The 17,702-nt window shown below is 42.2% G+C and overlaps 1 long non-coding RNA gene across 2 annotated transcripts in view; it reads right to left on the bottom strand.

Moving 5' to 3' along the window:
- Positions 1-1,019: 1,019 nt before the first annotated feature.
- The window catches only part of LOC147582563 (uncharacterized), a 166,742-nt gene continuing 150,059 nt past the window's right edge, over positions 1,020-17,702 (bottom strand). The window contains exons 2-4 of one of the 2 annotated variants that reach the window (XR_015248746.1): positions 8,637-8,836; positions 4,749-4,822; positions 1,020-1,634 (exon numbers count right to left, since the gene is read on the bottom strand). This is a non-coding gene — a long non-coding RNA (uncharacterized LOC147582563). The remainder of the gene's footprint in view (positions 1,635-4,748; positions 4,823-8,636; positions 8,837-17,702) is intronic. The other variant, XR_015248747.1, reaches the window with a different exon arrangement.

Here is a 17,702-nt window from a genome sequence, read left to right as displayed (position 1 = left end):
AAGAAGTGTATATATATATAGTGTGTATATATTTATACATGTATATATATATACACACACATATATACACATAAACGCACATAATATATGTATTTATACATACATGAGATTAAAACAACATAGATATAGAAACTCATTAAGGTACAAATGGAAAGTGAAAGTGTCTTTTCCTTCTTCAAATCTCTCTTCAAAAAGGTAACTTGCATGAACTTTTCTTGATTCCTTCCATAAGTTACAAAACCACCTCTATGTAGAACTGTTCATGTCAATGCATACACACTCGTGCACATGCATAATTCAGAGAGGGATCAGAATATACTGACATAAAGATTGGTTTTTTCACAAAACATGCATGGAGATTTTTACTCTCAGAACGTGCAGGCATACCACCTTCTTTGTCCTGGCTGCATAGTATTCCATTGTGTGGACTTGTGGGTTGAATTATGTTCCACCTCAAAAATATGTTGGAGTCCTAACCCCTAACACTTATTGTGATCTTATTTGGAGACAAGGTCTTTATAGAGATAATGAAGTGAAAATGAGGTCATTGGGTTAAAAAAATGACTATTGTCCTGGTAAAAGGGAGAAATTTGAACACAGAGACAGACACATATGGAGGAAGGATGTTAGGAAGAGGTACAGGGAGAAGACCACCATTTACAAACCAAGAACAGAGGTCTGGAAGAGTTCTTTCCCTCATGGCTCTAGGAAAGAACCTGGCAATACCTTCATCTTGAACTTCTAGCCTCCAAAACTGTGAGACAATAAATTTCTATTATTTAAGAATACCTAGTCTATGGTATTTTGATGTTTTTTTAATTTTAATTTTTTTATTTTTGAGAGACAGAGACAGAGTGAGAGAAGGGGAGGTGCAGAGACAGAGGGAGACACAGAATCCGAAGCAGGCTCTAGGCTCTGAATGATCAGCACAGAGCCCGATGCAGGGCTCAAACTCATGAACCGTGAGATCATGACCTGAGCTGAAGTCAGATGCTTAACCGACTGAGCCACCCAGGGGCCCCAATATATCAAACTTTCTTAAAGGAGCCCACCGGTAAAGAAGATGCTGATCTAGGTAGACCGAGTGCAGTTACAGAGATCTCATACCTCACAGTGAGGTCATGAATGAAAGAGAGTCATGTGACATTCTTAGGACTCTTTTGGTTGCAAGTGACAGAAGTCCCACTTGAACTAGCCTAATAGCAAAGGAAATTAATTTTGAGGGTATTCTGGTGTCTTTCAGGATTTAAGGATAGCTGGGTTTCAGAAAAAATTGAGACCAGGGACCCAGATACCAACAGAGTCCTCTCCTTCTGACTTGCATCCTCCTCCTCTCCACAAATTTTATCAGTTCTCCCTGTCTTCTTGAGATGAGTTTCCCTGTTTATGTGGCTCACAAGACAGAAAGCCTGGCTTTGAAAGGTCTCTGATGGGCTCATCCTAGGTCAGGTCAGGTTGTCAGGCCAGGACCTAGCATCTCCCAAGGGCACAGTCACCATGTACTAATCTAACTGCAACCTCGGGAATCATTTGGATGTAGGGAGTAGCTTGGTGGGTGGGGGACTATTGCTGTTAGAAGGATGTTCCCAGAAGACAGCTGCCTGGGGTCTCCTAATTGTTTTGATGCAAGATTCCTGGAAGAGATGGAATGTCGCTGATGTCACCATTTGTAGAAAACCCAAGGCTTTGTAATGCCCACCCCAAGGACCCCAGGCTCTGGGCCACAGAGAAGACCCCCTACCCAAGCAGAGGTGCTTTTGACAGTTTGGAGCCCACCAAGTGCACCCCTCCCTGGATCTCTGCAACTGTGCAATCCTTCTAGGCAGAAGCAGAGAGCAGCATAAATGATTATCAAAACAAGGCCGGGCTCTGCCTGCAGGAAAATCCGGGCTGTGGCAGCAGCTCAGTGCCCGCCAAGCGAAATACCAGTTAGGAGATATCGCTGGCATGCAATTTAAAGAATAACTTGACTAGCACTTGAGGTTATTTAGAAAAATACCTTCGGTCACGTGCTTTGCAGAATGCTATGTACTTGAAATGAATCATCCGTACCCAGCCCAGAGCAGATTTAATTACAATCCCCTCCCGTGTTGCTTCTTTTAAAACTTGACCTTCTTTTCTGGTTTCTATTCAAATTCAGCAAAATATCAACTTGATTCTTTTTTTTTTTTTTTTTTTTTTGAAGCCGAGGAGGAATCTTTCTATAGCTGAACAGTTCCGGATAGGAAGAAGGGACCAAGCTCACAGGCAGGAGCCTTGCAATATAGTGATGACAGCAGATTACCTTTCATTACCAAGAAAATGTTATTTACCTGTGAGGGCCATAAAATAATTTGCCTTAATGACTATACACAGCTTGTAAGCAAAAACCAACATCAAGATGACACAAACAGATGGTTTCTGAGTGACTTGACAAGATTATGCCAGCTGAACACACTAGACCTCTGTATTTCTAAAGGGGTGTGTGTCACTATTCATACTCAACCCTGGGTTTCTGTGGATGTGATTAACCCACGGGCGGTGCATGTGATTTAATAGAGTGGCCTTTATCATGAGGCCAGTAGACAGGAAAGAGCAAGGATAAAAGGCCCTGAAGAAAGAACTCAGGCAGGTTCATAAACCCTTCAGAGCCTCAGTTTCCTCCTCTGTAAAGAAGCTTTGATAATTCTCCTATCACAAGGTTTTGTGCAATGCAGGGAAAACAGATATAAAGTGACTGGCACATGATGGAAGGCTTAGTGACACTGGCTATTACTGTTCTTTTTCAGCCCATTTTTCAGTGTCTGGTAGTCATACCATTTGCACCTCTGAATGTTAAGCAAACATTGCCCGGCTCAATACAAAGTTGGACATTTTCTCGTTTTCGTTGTGTTCCAAATTAGTCATTAGATCTGATGAGAGGCTGACCCCAGAGGACCACACTGGTAGATGTCAGTTGGTGGCTGATCAAAACCTATTGTCCTCAGGGTTAGGTAAGTCAGAGGGTATGGCTGGCCTGACCTTCACAATGAGGGTAAACAGCTTCATGGCAGCACAAGAGAGAATGATAGTGAACAGGTGCCCAGCTCTGCCAGAAATCACATCTCCCCAGAGAGCTGCCATGGGCTTCTTGTGATCCAGACCCTTCCATCCTTTCCTGGGCCTACATCCTGGACCCTTTCTCATCAGGATGCCAGCTTCTCTCCCTCCCTCCCTTCCTTCCTTCCTCCCTTGCTCTCTCCAAGAATGGCGCCTATGAGGGTACACATGCTCACCTGGGGGTATATTTTTGGCTAAAGGACTGAAAGCTATTTAGGAAGTTGAGACAGGCTATGTGGAGAAACCAGATCATGAAGTCAGATGGACAAATCACGAGGGGGTCTGTTGGGTAGTGAGTGATTTTTACAGTCACAACCGAGGCAGGTCAATGACCACCAGCCCCACAGCCTCCCAACCGCTCCCTCTGCCTCTTGTCTCTCAGTTCAAACTTCCTTTCCACCAGCCCACCCCTGGGGGCAGAGGAAGAGCTCCCCAAGATGGTCTTAGCTGTCCTCCACCACCTACCCCTAAACTCCTTGAACACATGTAATTTTATTTCACACAATTCGTTAAAAATGAAGAAAGAGGGGAGGCTGATCAGGGAAGTCCTCTTTGAGGAGGTTATGTCTCTGTAAAGACCAAGTGGTGCGAATAAAGATGTGAGGGGTGCAGCCTCCAGGAAAAGGAGACAGACATGAGAGCGGACTACAGTGGGAGGGGCAGGTGGGACCATGCTTGGCAAAGCAGGCAGACTGCCAACACAGGCCCTCCAGGCTTTGGTTTTGCTCAAGGATTTTATTTCAGTTTTGATGAATGCATTTGGAGAGTTTATAAAATGTACTGTTTTAGTCATTTTTTAAGTATATAGTTCAATGGTATTAAGTGCATTCACATTGTTGGGCAGCCATCACAACATCCATCTCCAGAACCGTCTCATCTTGCAAAACTATAACTGTACTCATTGCACACTGAGTCCCACTCCCCCTCCCCCAGCCTGTGGCAACCACCATTCTGCTGTCTCTATGAATCTGACTACTCTAGCCAGGTTCCTCACACTCTAAGTCCATAAGTAGGTCCTAGAGTATCTGTCCATTTGTGACTGGCTTATTCCACTTAGCCATAATGTCCTCAAGATTCATCCATGTTGTAAGCAGAATATCCTCCCTTTTTAAGGCTGAATGATATTCCATTGTATGTATATACCACCTTTTGTTTATCTACTCATCCACTGATGGGCACTTGGATTGACTCCATCTCTTGGCTATTATGAATAATGCTGGAATGAACATGGGTGTGCAAATGTCTCTTCAAGATACTGCTTCCAGTTCTTTGGGGTGTATACCCAGAAGTGGCATTGCTGGATCATAAGGTAATTCTATATTATAATTTTTTGAGGAAACTCCATGCTGTTTTCCATAGCAGCAACACCATTTAATATTCTTACCAACAATGCACAAGTTTCTCAATTTTTCCACATACTCACCAACACTTATTATTTCCCTTTTTTTTTTTAATAGTAACCACCCTAATGGGTGTGTTTTGGGGGTTCTGAGCAGGGAGGGTGGCATGACCTGTTTGTGTTTTTAAAGGATCCCCCTGGCTGTTATGTGGGAAATGAAGTTTAAATTACCAGGGTAATTTTGAGGATGAAGAGGCTTCTGTGAGTAAGTATTCAGGGCCAGGGTACAAAGTATCATTGTCATAGTCAAACCAGACAGGAGTTTACCCACCTCTGTTTGGGAGGCAAGAGTAAAGCAACTCTGGATGCCAAGAGGAGGCAGAGGTGAGGGTGCATCTCATCCATCTGAAACAGAGAGGTATGAGGGCCCAGATTAATTATACTGGCAAAAAAGGAGAAGAGGCAAACAGGGTGGGGAGGTGGGAAGCCACTACCACTCCCACATGAGGAGGGGAAGTTGATGTCACTGAGTTCAGGGCCCCAGCAGGCCCATTCTCAGGATGCAAGAGGATGAGGGAGATTTGGCTACTGCCACTGACCCCAACTGTGCCCAAGACTTGTCACTGCTATCTCTACCCCATCTTCCACTGGCTGAGCCCATGTGGGAGATGAAGCCTGGAGCCCCCAAGCAGCCTGCAGGGCTCAGCCTCCTTCATTAGCAAGGAAAGTGGGGTGGGACCATGAGAATCTAACAGGCCCAGGCTTGGCTGCAGGGTCTGGGGGAGGGAGCAGAATGAAGAAAGAGGCCAGCATTTTTAGAGTTGTCCTTTCCTGAGGTGGGGAGATGGGAACGAAGCAGGGGGACGGTTGGTTGCAGGGGTTAATCCATTTAGCTGCACATTTGTTTTGTTTGTTTTTTTGTTTTTTGTTTGTTTTTGGTGTAACTCTTAATAATAAAATGGTTTAAGAAAAAGAAGGAAGAAAGAAAACTCTGGATACTTAAGGGGTCAAACGTTACATTTTTCTCCATGCTCCTTAGTGGATAAAAGAGAAATAAAAATCACTCCACTGAAGTTTCCCCTTCTTGGGAAAGGAGGGGCCCTGCCACTTTGACTCCCCTCTTTGTCTGGGACCTGGAGATAGGGGAGAGAGAGAAGACAGGAGCTTCGATACCCTGAGCTGAGGCAGACACAAAAAAGGCAAAAGGAGGCAAAAGAGAAGCCAGAAGCATTAGATTCAGCTAGATTTGGGGAAGAGGGAGACACTGGAGACCTGGCTGCAGGACCCAGTGGGATAAGGTGAGCGGGCTGGGTCAGCCAGGACTGGGGAAGCCGCCATATGGAAACCGCTCTGGTGGAGGTGGTCTGCTGTGGGCACTGCTGGTGGGCAGGGAACTGGCTGGTCCAGAGGGTCCTTGTATGAGGAAGATTTGTTTGTTTGTTTGTTTGTTTGTTTTTAGTAGAATTTATCACTAAGTCCTCACGTAAAGGGCATTGCATCATACACAGGACGCCCATCTAAATAAAGAGGTAAACTGAGGCAAGCTCAAAATTGTCAAAAAGATGAGTTTATTCAGAAATAGCAAAGGAATTGCAGTTTGGGACACACATGCTGTAGCGAGCCACAGGCGAGTCTGATGAAGGCTTAGGGTGGGCTCTGTTTGTTAGCACAAAATGTAAGGAGGGGTCTGTTAAAATAAAAAAACTGGAGATAAGCTTTGAAAACTCTCCAAGCAGACAAAACCATTGCAGACATACAAACAAAGCTCAATTCAGCTTATTTTGTGAGACCAGCCTGACCTGAGATGCTTCTGGGAACCATGCCTCTGAGAACCATAAGTAAAACTTCCCAAAGTTGATATGAGGCAATGCCTGACCAGTTCCTTATCATTTAAGAAAGTTCCAGTGTTATCAGTTTTCTGTATATCAGGCATTTTATGGGGACTATTGGTCTCTTAGTCCTTAAGTTTTGTTTTCCTGAGGGCATGTGCATAAACTTTTTCATTTTATATCCTCCGGTTCCATTTTAGATCAAAATTCTCTTACAAGGCAATCCCTTCCTCCCTCAGCAGTCCCGCAGAGGAACGTAAGGGTATTTAGTTTTATATTGTTTATTGTTTTCTTGTCTCCTCAACTAATAGTTCATATTTCTGTAGTACATAGCCCAGTGCTCAGTTCACCACTGACCTGCTGATGACTTGATTGATTATTTATTTATTTATTTATTTATATCGAAGTACAGTTGACACAGAATGTTGCATTATTAGTTTCAGGTCTACAACATAGTGGACTGACAATTCTATGTATGATGCAATGCTCACCACAGTAAATGTCATCATCTGTCCCCATACAAGGTTATCACGGTATCGATTATATTCCCTACGCTCTACTTTTCATTCCCATGACTTATTTATTTTATAACTGGAAGTTTGTACCTGGAAGTAATTCCCTTCACTTATTTTGCCCATCCCTACACCTTCTTATTTTTTTAAGTTTATTTATTTTGTGAGAGAGAGAGAGAGAGAGAGAGAGAGAGAGAGAGAGAGAGAAAGCACGAGCAGGGGAGGGGCAGAGACAGAGGGAGAGAGAGAATCCCAACCTCACAGCACAGAGCCCAACACGGGGCTCCATCTCACAAACTGTGAGATCATGATCTGAGCCAAAATCAAGAGTCTGATGCTTAACTGACTGAGCCACCCAGGTGCCCCTTCCACCCACCTTTTTAAACTTTTTACTTAGGATAATGACATTGCACTTGAGAAGATTGAAGCTCCCAAGATATGCTTCGTTTGGGGAGCAGGTACTCCCTGTATGGGAAGCTATTTTCTAATCCCCTGAAAGCAATCTATTTATACCCTGAAATCTGAGTTTTTAAGGAAATGTATCATTATTATAGCTTGCATAACTCCAGCTATGTCAAAGAACTATTTCTACTGCCCTAGAATCATTGCAGCTGTGTTCTGAGAGCTCCGTGAGAGGTAGAGTCGGGTACACTGTATTCTCTCCTCATTGCTGTGCACTGGCTTCCCTGTAATTCTGCAAGTGACCTCTTTGTTCTAGGATGGTGCACCTGGATAACAATGGGGAGTGATTACTGCTTGCTTTACCATCAAAAGATTGGGAATACTGCTTTTAAGCCTTGAAGTCATTTCCTCTCCTGGCTTTAACTGAGGGCAAGTCAACAACGACCTGGACAGAGAAGGATGGAGCCAGGACAAAGGTGTCCATGCCGGCCATGTTGCTGTCTGCCCTGCCAGTCCTGGGAGGCCCTGTGCTCACATTGAAGACAATGTAGAGACTGGTCAGTCCCAGCCTGTAGGAGTAGAGGGTTCTGAGCAGGTAGAAATTCAGGACAAGTTAAATTTGCCCAATGGGAGGAATAGGGCATCTGTCAGAGGAAGAAGTTAGGACAGAGAGAATGCTGAGGGCTGAGGCAACCTGGGAAAGAGGGGCTGGTGGGAAGGCCTTGGGAAGCAGGAGCAGAGGGTAGGGGAGTGGGGAGACAGAGCCGGAAGGTAAGGTGGGTGCGGGCAAGGTTGTGGAGAGCCCCATGCAGGGCTGAGTTTGGACATGGCCCCCAGTGGTCACCAGAGACTTTTCTGGATTTCACACACCATTTATTTTTCTTAAAGCATGGAAGATGGGAAGGAATGAAAGCAGGTTACCAACTTTGTCATGGAAGGACACACACACACACACACACACACACACACACAAACACACACAAATTCCTTCCCATCAATTATTCTAGTACTTTCATAAATGAAAAGATACTATAACACCCTTACGAAAAAAAATAGAACAAAGTGTCAAAATAAATACTCCTGAGAAGTGACAGCCAGCAAACTTATATCACAGGTTTGCCAAAGACTGGGAATATCATTGCAGGCTGGCAGGGTACACAGGCCTGCCCTGTCACCCCCAGTGGAAAGCCGTGGGGATTGTCTGGGAAGGGGGACTCAGCATGAGGTCTCAGGCAAGCCGGGAGCTGGACTGGGCTGAGCACTGGGTATCAGGGAGACAGCTAGCAGGCCACTGTCAGAAGCCATTGTCATAAAATGTCCTCTGAGCCCATTTTCTATCCATAGCTACCAGTCACCCTGTCTCACCTGGACCATGAATGGCCTCCCCACTGCTCTCCCTGCTTCCACTTTCATAATCTACTCTCCACATGGCAGCCAGAGTTATCTTTGAAAAAGTGACCTGATCATGTTTCTCACCTGCTACCATCCTTTAATAGTCTGCTAGCAGGCCTAGCATGGAGTCAAGTCTCCCTTGAGCAGTCTTTGTCTGTGGCTCTGACCCACCAGCCCTCCTGGTTTGCAGGGGTGCAGCCACAGTGGACCTTGTTCAATCCTTCCTCCTCTGTCTGGAACACGTTCTTCCTGCCCTTCACCTCCTTAACTCCATCAGGTCTCTGCTGAAAGAGAACATCCACAGGGGGTTTTTCCAACTGGGCTCCTGCTGTCTCCCATGTCACCTGTGTTGTTCTGTCTTCATAGCAGGTGTGTGCATAGTGTGTGTGTTGACTGCTCCTGCATTTGGAGATTTGCTAGAAGAACCCACGGGACCCACCATGTAGTTGTGCCCATGGCTAAGATTTGTAACAGTGACATAGTAAGGATACACACCTAGATCATCAGGGAAAAGACACAAGTGGAATCTGGAAGAATCTGTGTGTAGGCTTCCTCATGCTCTCTCTCTCCAGTGAGGGTCATGCAGAGCACTTCCTCTCCTAACAGCAAAAATGCAGCAATATGTGTGTAATGTTTCTGCCCAGGGAAGCCCGTTACAGACTCAGCACCTAGGATTTGTACTGGGGGCTGACTACATGCACACCCTCTGCCTAGCACATACCAAAATTCTAGACCTCTTGGAGGAAAGCAGGTGCATAAACCGCATCATGTGCACAAACACAGGAAGCACAGGGAGCCACCTTTAGCAGTTAACTATTGATCAGGGACACTTTGGAAGCCAGTTCTCAAAGGTCAGCCAAGGCCCAACACTGCAAGCTGGCTTTCTATGCAAAGGAGCCTCAGGCCTGCTTGGTTAACCCCTTTTCCACACAAGTTGTAGGTAAAACTTTATCTTTGTGTCTTTTTCAATGGGGACAAGACCCTGTCTACCATGTCCCCCACTATACCCAGCACTTGGCGTATCGTAGGCTCTCGGCTGAGTGTTTAAGAGCATAGAAGTGTCTGTTGGAAGCCCTGGTCTACTGCTTCTTAGCTGTGACTTGGACAAGGTCCTTCACTTCTCATGGCCTCAGTTTTCTCATCTATAATAAGGGGGCTCGAACAGTCCTTCCTCACAGAGTGGTTGCAGCGGTGCTATTCTGTGTTCAATGAATGTAACTTGAGGTACAGACCTGGATTTGCAACCAAGTGTGGACACCAGAGATATCTATTCGAGAGACTTGAAAAATAAACGTGATTAGCCTTGGAGGCCCAGGAAGACAGAGACTTGCAGTTGTAAGTCTAATTGGAAGAAAAGATGTAACAGAATGAGGTTGCTGTGTTTGGTGTATGGACTAGTGATAGATCTTCCTCAATAGCCGTGTTCCTAACCCTCTGTCACCCTGTCATCAATAGATCATGTAGTTTCTCAGTCTCCACGTCTTCTTGAGGAGGAGCCTGGATCCAGTAAGTGGGTCCTGATGAGGAATGCTCTGCCCTTCAGGTGTGCTCTAGAGACGCTGATCTTTGCTTGCCCTGCCCACTCTCTCCTTCTGGGGGCATCTGCCCTGCCCCACTGTAGCTGCTTGGGTGGCTCTGTTCTGCTCCACAGGGCCCTGCCTCGGCCTCACTGACTGGACTGGACCAGTTGCCACAAGGGCGATTAGCACTGGCTGGCCAGGGGCTTCTGACCTGTGAGCTTGGCTTGAGAGGATGAGATAAGCCGGACCTAGAAGATTCTTTTCACAGGAATTTGGAATCAGTTCCTGAGATACATGGCTGGCTAGCAATGGGGCTCCAATGATTTTGGGCCAGGGCGGGCTGGATCACTTGTGAAAGTGATGAAGGAGCAGAATTGCTAATGTACAGGGTGAGGACCGGATAGAAATGGAAAGGCCATGAGAAAGACATCCCTTAGCACTGCGTTGGGCCTGGGGAGCTTTCTTGTTCCAGATCCAGGGCACGTGCATCTGATAATTTGAGGCAATTTAACCAAGAGTTTGGGCTCCACACTTGGATCTGCATATAGACACTGCCTCGTGCAAACTGTATGACTAGTCCCTTAACCTCTCTGAACTTCCATCTCCCTAGTTATGTGATAAGGAGAGTAATATTGTCAACTGCATAGTGTCAATGTGAAGCCTACGTGATATCATACGGGGCTTTGCACAGTTTCTGGCATATGGTAAGCACCTAAAAATGTTAGATAGTATTATGATATTTTCATAACTCCTCTATTTCTCAAGGTCCTTCTGATGGCTCTCTGTTTCTGACCATCACAAATAAAAACATGTTATAATAAACGATCTTTTCCTCTTTGGAAGGATTCTTATAGAGAAATCATAGTTCCTAATGCTTTGTCTTCCAGTGTCCTGCAATCTCATCTGGAAAGAAAGAACATAGTTATTTTGCAGTATTTTTTTTTTTTCTGACAGCTGATTGCCTTTTTCAAAGCATTCAGAACTCCACCTCTGGGTTTAACTACAGGTAGAATGCTTCTGTTAATTCCCATAGGGCCCCATCAGTGAATTTACAATTCTCTGGAAGTAGGACTTTAATAAAAGATGACAATGTCTTTTTTATTTTGACCCCAACACTATCTTTTTGACCAATGGAAGTTTATTAATTCTCACGATGCTACTTAATATATATGACAAGTGTCCATGATTGATTTGGCATTTAGAAAATGTTAAAGAAATGAAGCCATTCAATAGGAACAACACAAACCATAGTCTTCTAGAGCCATCGGGCCTGCGGAAATTCATACTCACCCCCTTAATCACAGATACCAAGTCTCCTTCATCCGTTTGTCTAAGCATCTCCCTGCCTCTAAGATGAGCCTTTCCATTAAAGCAGTGATGAAAATGACATTTCTTTCCATCACAGAATTTAAACTTCTTTTAATGATAGAAATTTTAAATGTAACCAATGAAATATGACTCAGGGGATTTGGAGAAGTGCCTTCTCTCTCAGCTCATTATATTCCTATTACAGCTTCCACTCTCAAATCTTTTTATCAGAGGAATGATGCACTCTTTGGGTAACAGAATTGAACACCACCTTTTGACAGCCAGGACCACAGTCTTTTAGATTATACATGGATGCCTGTATTAAAAGAATGAATTTTTTTCTCATGCTGCCTTCTCATTAAGACCGACCAGCCACTTTCTCTCTCCTGGGCTATTACATCTGGCTTCTAGCAAGACTTTCTTAATCCTGTCTCTTCCCTCCTCCTCCACCCTTCCACTTTATCAGCTACTCTGAAGCCCAGATGAGCTTTCAAAAACCAGATCTGATGCTCTTGTTAAGAACTAGTGCTGACTGCTCTGAAACCAGGATAAAACTGAGCCTCCTCAGCACATCTCAGGACAACTCAGGGCTCCTCTCATATATATTACATTTTTATGTATTTTAAGCTCATCAACACAGTTTTGTAATTATTGTTTTATGGAGTTGTTTTTAAGTCAGGTAAGAGGAGAAAAAAGATACAAAATACTTTATTATCTATTATATATTTACCTTGCAGTTACCCTTACCAGTGCTTTTTATTTCTTTGCATAGATTCAAATAACCAATTATTATCCTTTATTTAAGCCTAAAGAACTCCCTTTACTGTTTCTTATAAGGCAGATCTGTCAACAGTGAATTTCTGTTTTTGCTTCTGTTAGAATTTCTTAATTTCTTTTTTATTTTTAAAGGCTAGTTTTGCTAGATACAGATTTCTTGACTCACAGTTCTCCTCCTTCCTTCCCACTGCCAGTATTTTGAATATGTCATCTCACTGCTTTAGGCTTCCATGGGCTCCAATGAGAAGTTGAGTTTTAATCTTATCGAGGAGCTCTTGTTCTCATGATTAAACATTTCTCTCTTGCTATTTTCAAGATTCTCTCTTTGTCTTTCAACAGTATGATTATGATGTGACTAGGCATGGATCTTTTTGAGTTTGTTTTATAGGAGTTCATTGAGTTTCTTGGATGAACAGATTCATGTCTTTCATCATATTTTGGAAGTTTTAGGCCATTATTTCTTTAAATATTCTTTCCATCTCTTTTTCTCTCTCTCTCCTGGGTGTTTCATTATACATATGCAAGAACACTTGGTGGTATCCCATACATTTTTGAGGCTCTGCTCATTTGTCTTTATTCTTTTTTCTTTCTGATTGGGTAATTTCAGTTGAACTTTATTCAAGTTCACTAAATCTTTCTTCCGTCAACTCAAATGTGTTGTTGAGCACCTCTAGTGAATTAACCATTTCCAGTTCTTATACTTTTAAACTCCAAAATTAGGTAGGATAATTTCTATCTCTTTATTGCTATTCTCAATTTGGTAAAACATCATTGTCTTACTTTCCTTTAATGCTTTAGACATGGTTTCATTTAGTTCTTTGGACATATTTATAATAGCTGATTTAAAGACTTTGACTAGTAGGTATAACACTGGGGCCTCCTCAGGGTCCATTTCTATTAACTGCTTCCACCCTCTCCCCACTCCTCACCCCACTTCCCACCCCATTCACGATCCATACTCTCTTATCTCCTGTGTTTTATAATCTTTCATTGAAAACTGTACATTTTAGGAAATATAATGTGGCAACATTGCCATTTCCCTACTTAATGACAATGTTTGAAGGCTAAAATAATTTCTAAATCATAATTTTATCTTCTCTATTTGGTCCAGTATGGGCATATAGCAGGTGTTCAATAAATGCTTGTTAAATAATAGTGGAGAAAATTCTTAAAAAGTACAGGTCCATTCAAAGCCTACATAGAGTTCCTTCACTAAGACCCAGAAGAATGGAGGCAAAATGAAACAGGTAAAGCTGATCTTTGATGTGGTGATAGCAAAAATCCAAGACATCTATTGGAAATTAATTACAAGAATTATAGAGTGCTATCAAATCTTACTTCAGGGTACTACCCACCAGCAGCATGTAAACTTCTTTTTGGCCCAACATAGAATTTTACATGACTAATGACACTTTAAAGATAACATTGTGCAACATATCCTATTTCAAATGAGAACTCAAGGTAACAGGAAATTAATGTGCTCAGAGTAAGACAGTTAATTTGATGGAGGGCCCAACTTTCATATCCTGTAGTTTAGTATTCTTCCCCAACTTCCTACTGTTCTTCAAGGTGGAAGACATGGGAACCCAACATGTGAATCTCCACTGGTGGTGGAATACCAAGAATAGAGGTGAATAAGCATGGGGCTTGGGTTTGGAAGATGAAAGTTCAAATCTGATTCTGCATTAATAATTGTGTGTTTTGTTCAAATACCTTCACTTGTTTGAGACTTGGCTTAGTGCAAAATATTAATGATAACAACTGGGCTATTGGGAGGATTAAGTGAAATGATATAAGTGAATCTTATGCTCTTAAAAGTTACAAGAGTGGGGGGAAAAACTTATAGAAGAAAATGACCCTTCTGGGTTCTCTCTCTTTCTCTCTCTCTCTTCTCTTTCTCCCTTTCTTTCTCCCTCCCTCCTTCCTTCTTTTTTTCCTTCCTTCATTGTTTTCTTTTTTCTTTTCTCTTTTCTTTTCTATTCTTTCCCTTTCCTTTCCTTTCCTTTCTTTTCTTTTCTGTCCGTAAAAACTAACCTCATATGTGGGGTGCCTGGGTGGCTCAGTTGGTTAAGCATCCGACTTTAGCTCAGGTCATGATCTCATGGTCCGTGAGTTCGAGCTCTGGGTGAAGCTCTGTGCTGATAGGTCAGAGCCTGGAGCCTGCTTCAGATTCTGTGTCTCCCTCTCTCTCTACCCCTCTCCCGCTCGCACTCTCTCTCTCAAAAATAAATAAACATTAAAAAAATTTAAAAAGACATTAATGTCATGTAAGAAGAAAATGTCTTTGAATGTACATATGAAAAGAGTAAAATATTCCCTCAAACTAAAAAAAGAGCTAGTATGTTTTAGTTCTGGACAAGTAAGTCACTGCTCATCTTCATAACTGGGGATAAAGTTAGGTGCTGAATTAGAAAATAAATACATGGAATTTTAACCACCTTCCTCTTTTAGTCTTTGAAGGCTGGAACAGACTGATAAAGTGTATTTGTTCTGTGCACTTAATTTCTTTCCCACTTTACTTCTCCTTTTTGTTACCAATTAAGTGTCAAACACTGTGGTGAGATCTGAGTAGCCAAGAGTGACATAAGCAACAGCCTCAGCTCTCAGGTATTCTAGATCTGCAGTTGACATCACTAAAAAGAAATGTATGCCTCTGTTAAAACAAAAACAAACAAACAAACTGACAGGTATAGTAGTATGGTCTCATAGATCCTTGTTAAGGGCTGAATTGTGTCCTCCCCTCAAATTCATATGGTGAATTGCTAATCCCTACTACCTCAGAATGTGACTATTTGGAGATAGGGTCTTTAAAAATGTAGGGGCGCCTGGGGGCGCAGTCGGTTAAGCATCCGACTTCAGCCAGGTCACGATCTCGCGGTCCAGGAGTTCGAGCCCCGCGTCAGGCTCTGGGCTGATGGCTCAGAGCCTGGAGCCTGTTTCTGATTCTGTGTCTCCCTCTCTCTCTGCCCCTCCCCCGTTCATGCTCTGTCTCTCTCTGTCGCAAAAATAAATTAAAAAAAAAGTTGAAAAAAAAAATTTAAAAAAAAATGTAATTAAGTTAATATCATGAGGGTGGACCTTAATCCAATACGACTGCTTTTGTTTTTTTGTTTTTTTAATAAGAAAAGGATATTAGGATACAGACACATCCAGAAGAAAAACCATGTGAAGACACAGAGAAGATGGCCATCTATAAGCCAAAGGGAGAGGCCCCAGGAGCAACCAAACCTACTGACACCTTGATCTTGGACTTCTAGCCTCCAGAACTGTGAGGAAACAAATTTCTGTTGTTTCAAGTCACCCAGTTTGTGGTACTTTGTTATGGTAGTCAGAGCTAATCAATATAATCCTCCACTGGGATTGAAAACTTTGGACATTAGTACTGGCACAGTTGGTTCAAAACAGTGTCAGCATGTATAATTTAACTCATATGTTGAGATGTTAATAAGTGAATTATGGTTCTGAGAACTTTAAGGATAAGATTTTATTAATATAGTTTTATTTTACCTACCCCCACCACCACACACGTATCTGGAGGATGGAGCTGGACTGCCTATTCATCTCTGAAGGAAAGATGAGGTCTTGATGCAGGATAGAACAGACACCACTAACTCCTGAGTTATGAGATAAGATGTGAAGCACAGTACTAACATGGAAAAATGCTTATTCTATAAGGTTAGAAGAAAAGAGGAAGATGATAAATCTTATATTTAACGTAATTCTTATGTAAAAACAATAGAAGTTGTCAATTATAAGAATGGAAAACATATTGGCAGGAAATACATCATAACATTTATAGTAATTGTTTTGGAAATTAGTACAAAAATTTATTTTTTCTTCTTTTCTATTGCCTACTTATCCGAGTTTCCCACATTTTCTGTAGTGGGCCTATTTCCTGTTCTTATGAAAAGAAAATCATTAAGGTATGTATTGTAAAAAGATCCCAAATTTGATGGTGATTTCTGGAGTGTATGGCTGTCCCTTCTCTGCTTCAAAATGTTTTCTCACATACAAACCAGGTAAAATAGGAATCTAACACATTTCTATTATTTAGACCCAGATGATGTGAACTTTTGATAATTCATCATACTTTTTATGAAGGGATAGATTTAATAAAGTAAATTTATACTCAAACCAGTTCAATGAATATTCTATTTTAAAAATAAAGTTGTTTCTAAAACCTTAAAAAAAAAAAAACTACGACTCCAATATAGGACTGTCATGTCTGCATATGAAAAAAGACCTTTCTTTGAGGTCTTCATTAAAAGAGGCTCTCAGAACACCCCTTCTTAGCAAATACCTGGTTATCTTAGGTTCTGTTCCTGTATACATAGAATACTAGCAAATACATACATGGTTTACTGGCAGCATTCTAACAGCTTCACATATATTAACTCAAGAAGTCCCCACAATAATCTTATGAAGGATACCATTACTGTCCTAATTTTTCCAAGGAAGAAACTGAATTACAAAGAGGTGAGTAATTTTCCCAGGGCCATACAGTAAGTGGTGGAGCTGGGATTTGAACCCTGTCAGTCTGGCTCTGGGGCTTCTGCTCTTAACTGCTTTTCTCTGTGGAGGAGATGTGACACAACAGCTCTGGTCTTAAGACATCATTGACAATGTGGCTTGACATCGATTCGGCCAGGACTTTACCTTCTCCTTTTCTCCTTACATGTGAATTAGTGAAGTTGACTGTCTGCCTGGTGGGGTATTATAGTAAGGAGGAATCTGTTTACTAATTGCATGTCCCTGAAGACAAAAACAAACAAACAAACAAACAAACAAAGAAAAACCACTCTGTTGGCAGCAGTATCATCTCATGCTCCATCTCCACTGTTCATTTATTCTTTTTTTTTTTTTTAAATTCTGGTGGACTTTATTATAAGTTTCCAATAATTCAAATGAACTCTGTTCACAGAGTGTGATCACATGCTTCTCTCTTCTATTCATTTTTAACAACTTTCTCAAGTTAGAGATGCCCAATTTAACAGAGAATAAATTAGTAGCCCTGTAATATATCTTGGGAAAGTGTAGAGAAAATACTCCCTTGCTGCATTTGGCAAATCAAATAAGCAAACTAGCGCATGTTCTTAGAAGAGACTCAATTCTTAGAAACTCTCCCCATCACAGAGCTGTGAGGACAATTGCAGATTAATTAATTTAAGTGAATTGGAAGTGATAAATACAAGAGAACATTTTCTGAAGATGGCTTTGTCTGTGTTTTAAATTGAAACTCCACAGATGGAAAAACCTATTTAAGTGACCAGTTCACTGAGCAGACTTCTTATTTGTATGCATGGAAAATCCAAGAGACCCATCCACAGTGCTGGCCAAGAGTCTGCCCATGGGAGACGTTCGTCACTGTTTGCTCTTTCTCTTCTGGCAGATGTCTGCACCACAAAGACAAGGTTCCTTGTTATTTACCTTTGATGAAGCTGGTTTCCATTTTCAGAAAAGTTCCCAGTTTAGTGTGAGGGTCAGTCAATTTTAGCCAAGAAAGATATCCAGGCAGCTGACTCTGGTGTCTCCAACTGTGGGCAGT

Source organism: Puma concolor, chromosome A3 (assembly GCF_028749965.1).
Source record: "Puma concolor isolate L17-30 chromosome A3, mPumCon1.1.hap2, whole genome shotgun sequence".
In the NCBI taxonomy this organism is placed as follows: Eukaryota; Metazoa; Chordata; class Mammalia; order Carnivora; family Felidae; genus Puma; species Puma concolor.
This window is presented reverse-complemented; position numbering and strand designations above follow the sequence as displayed.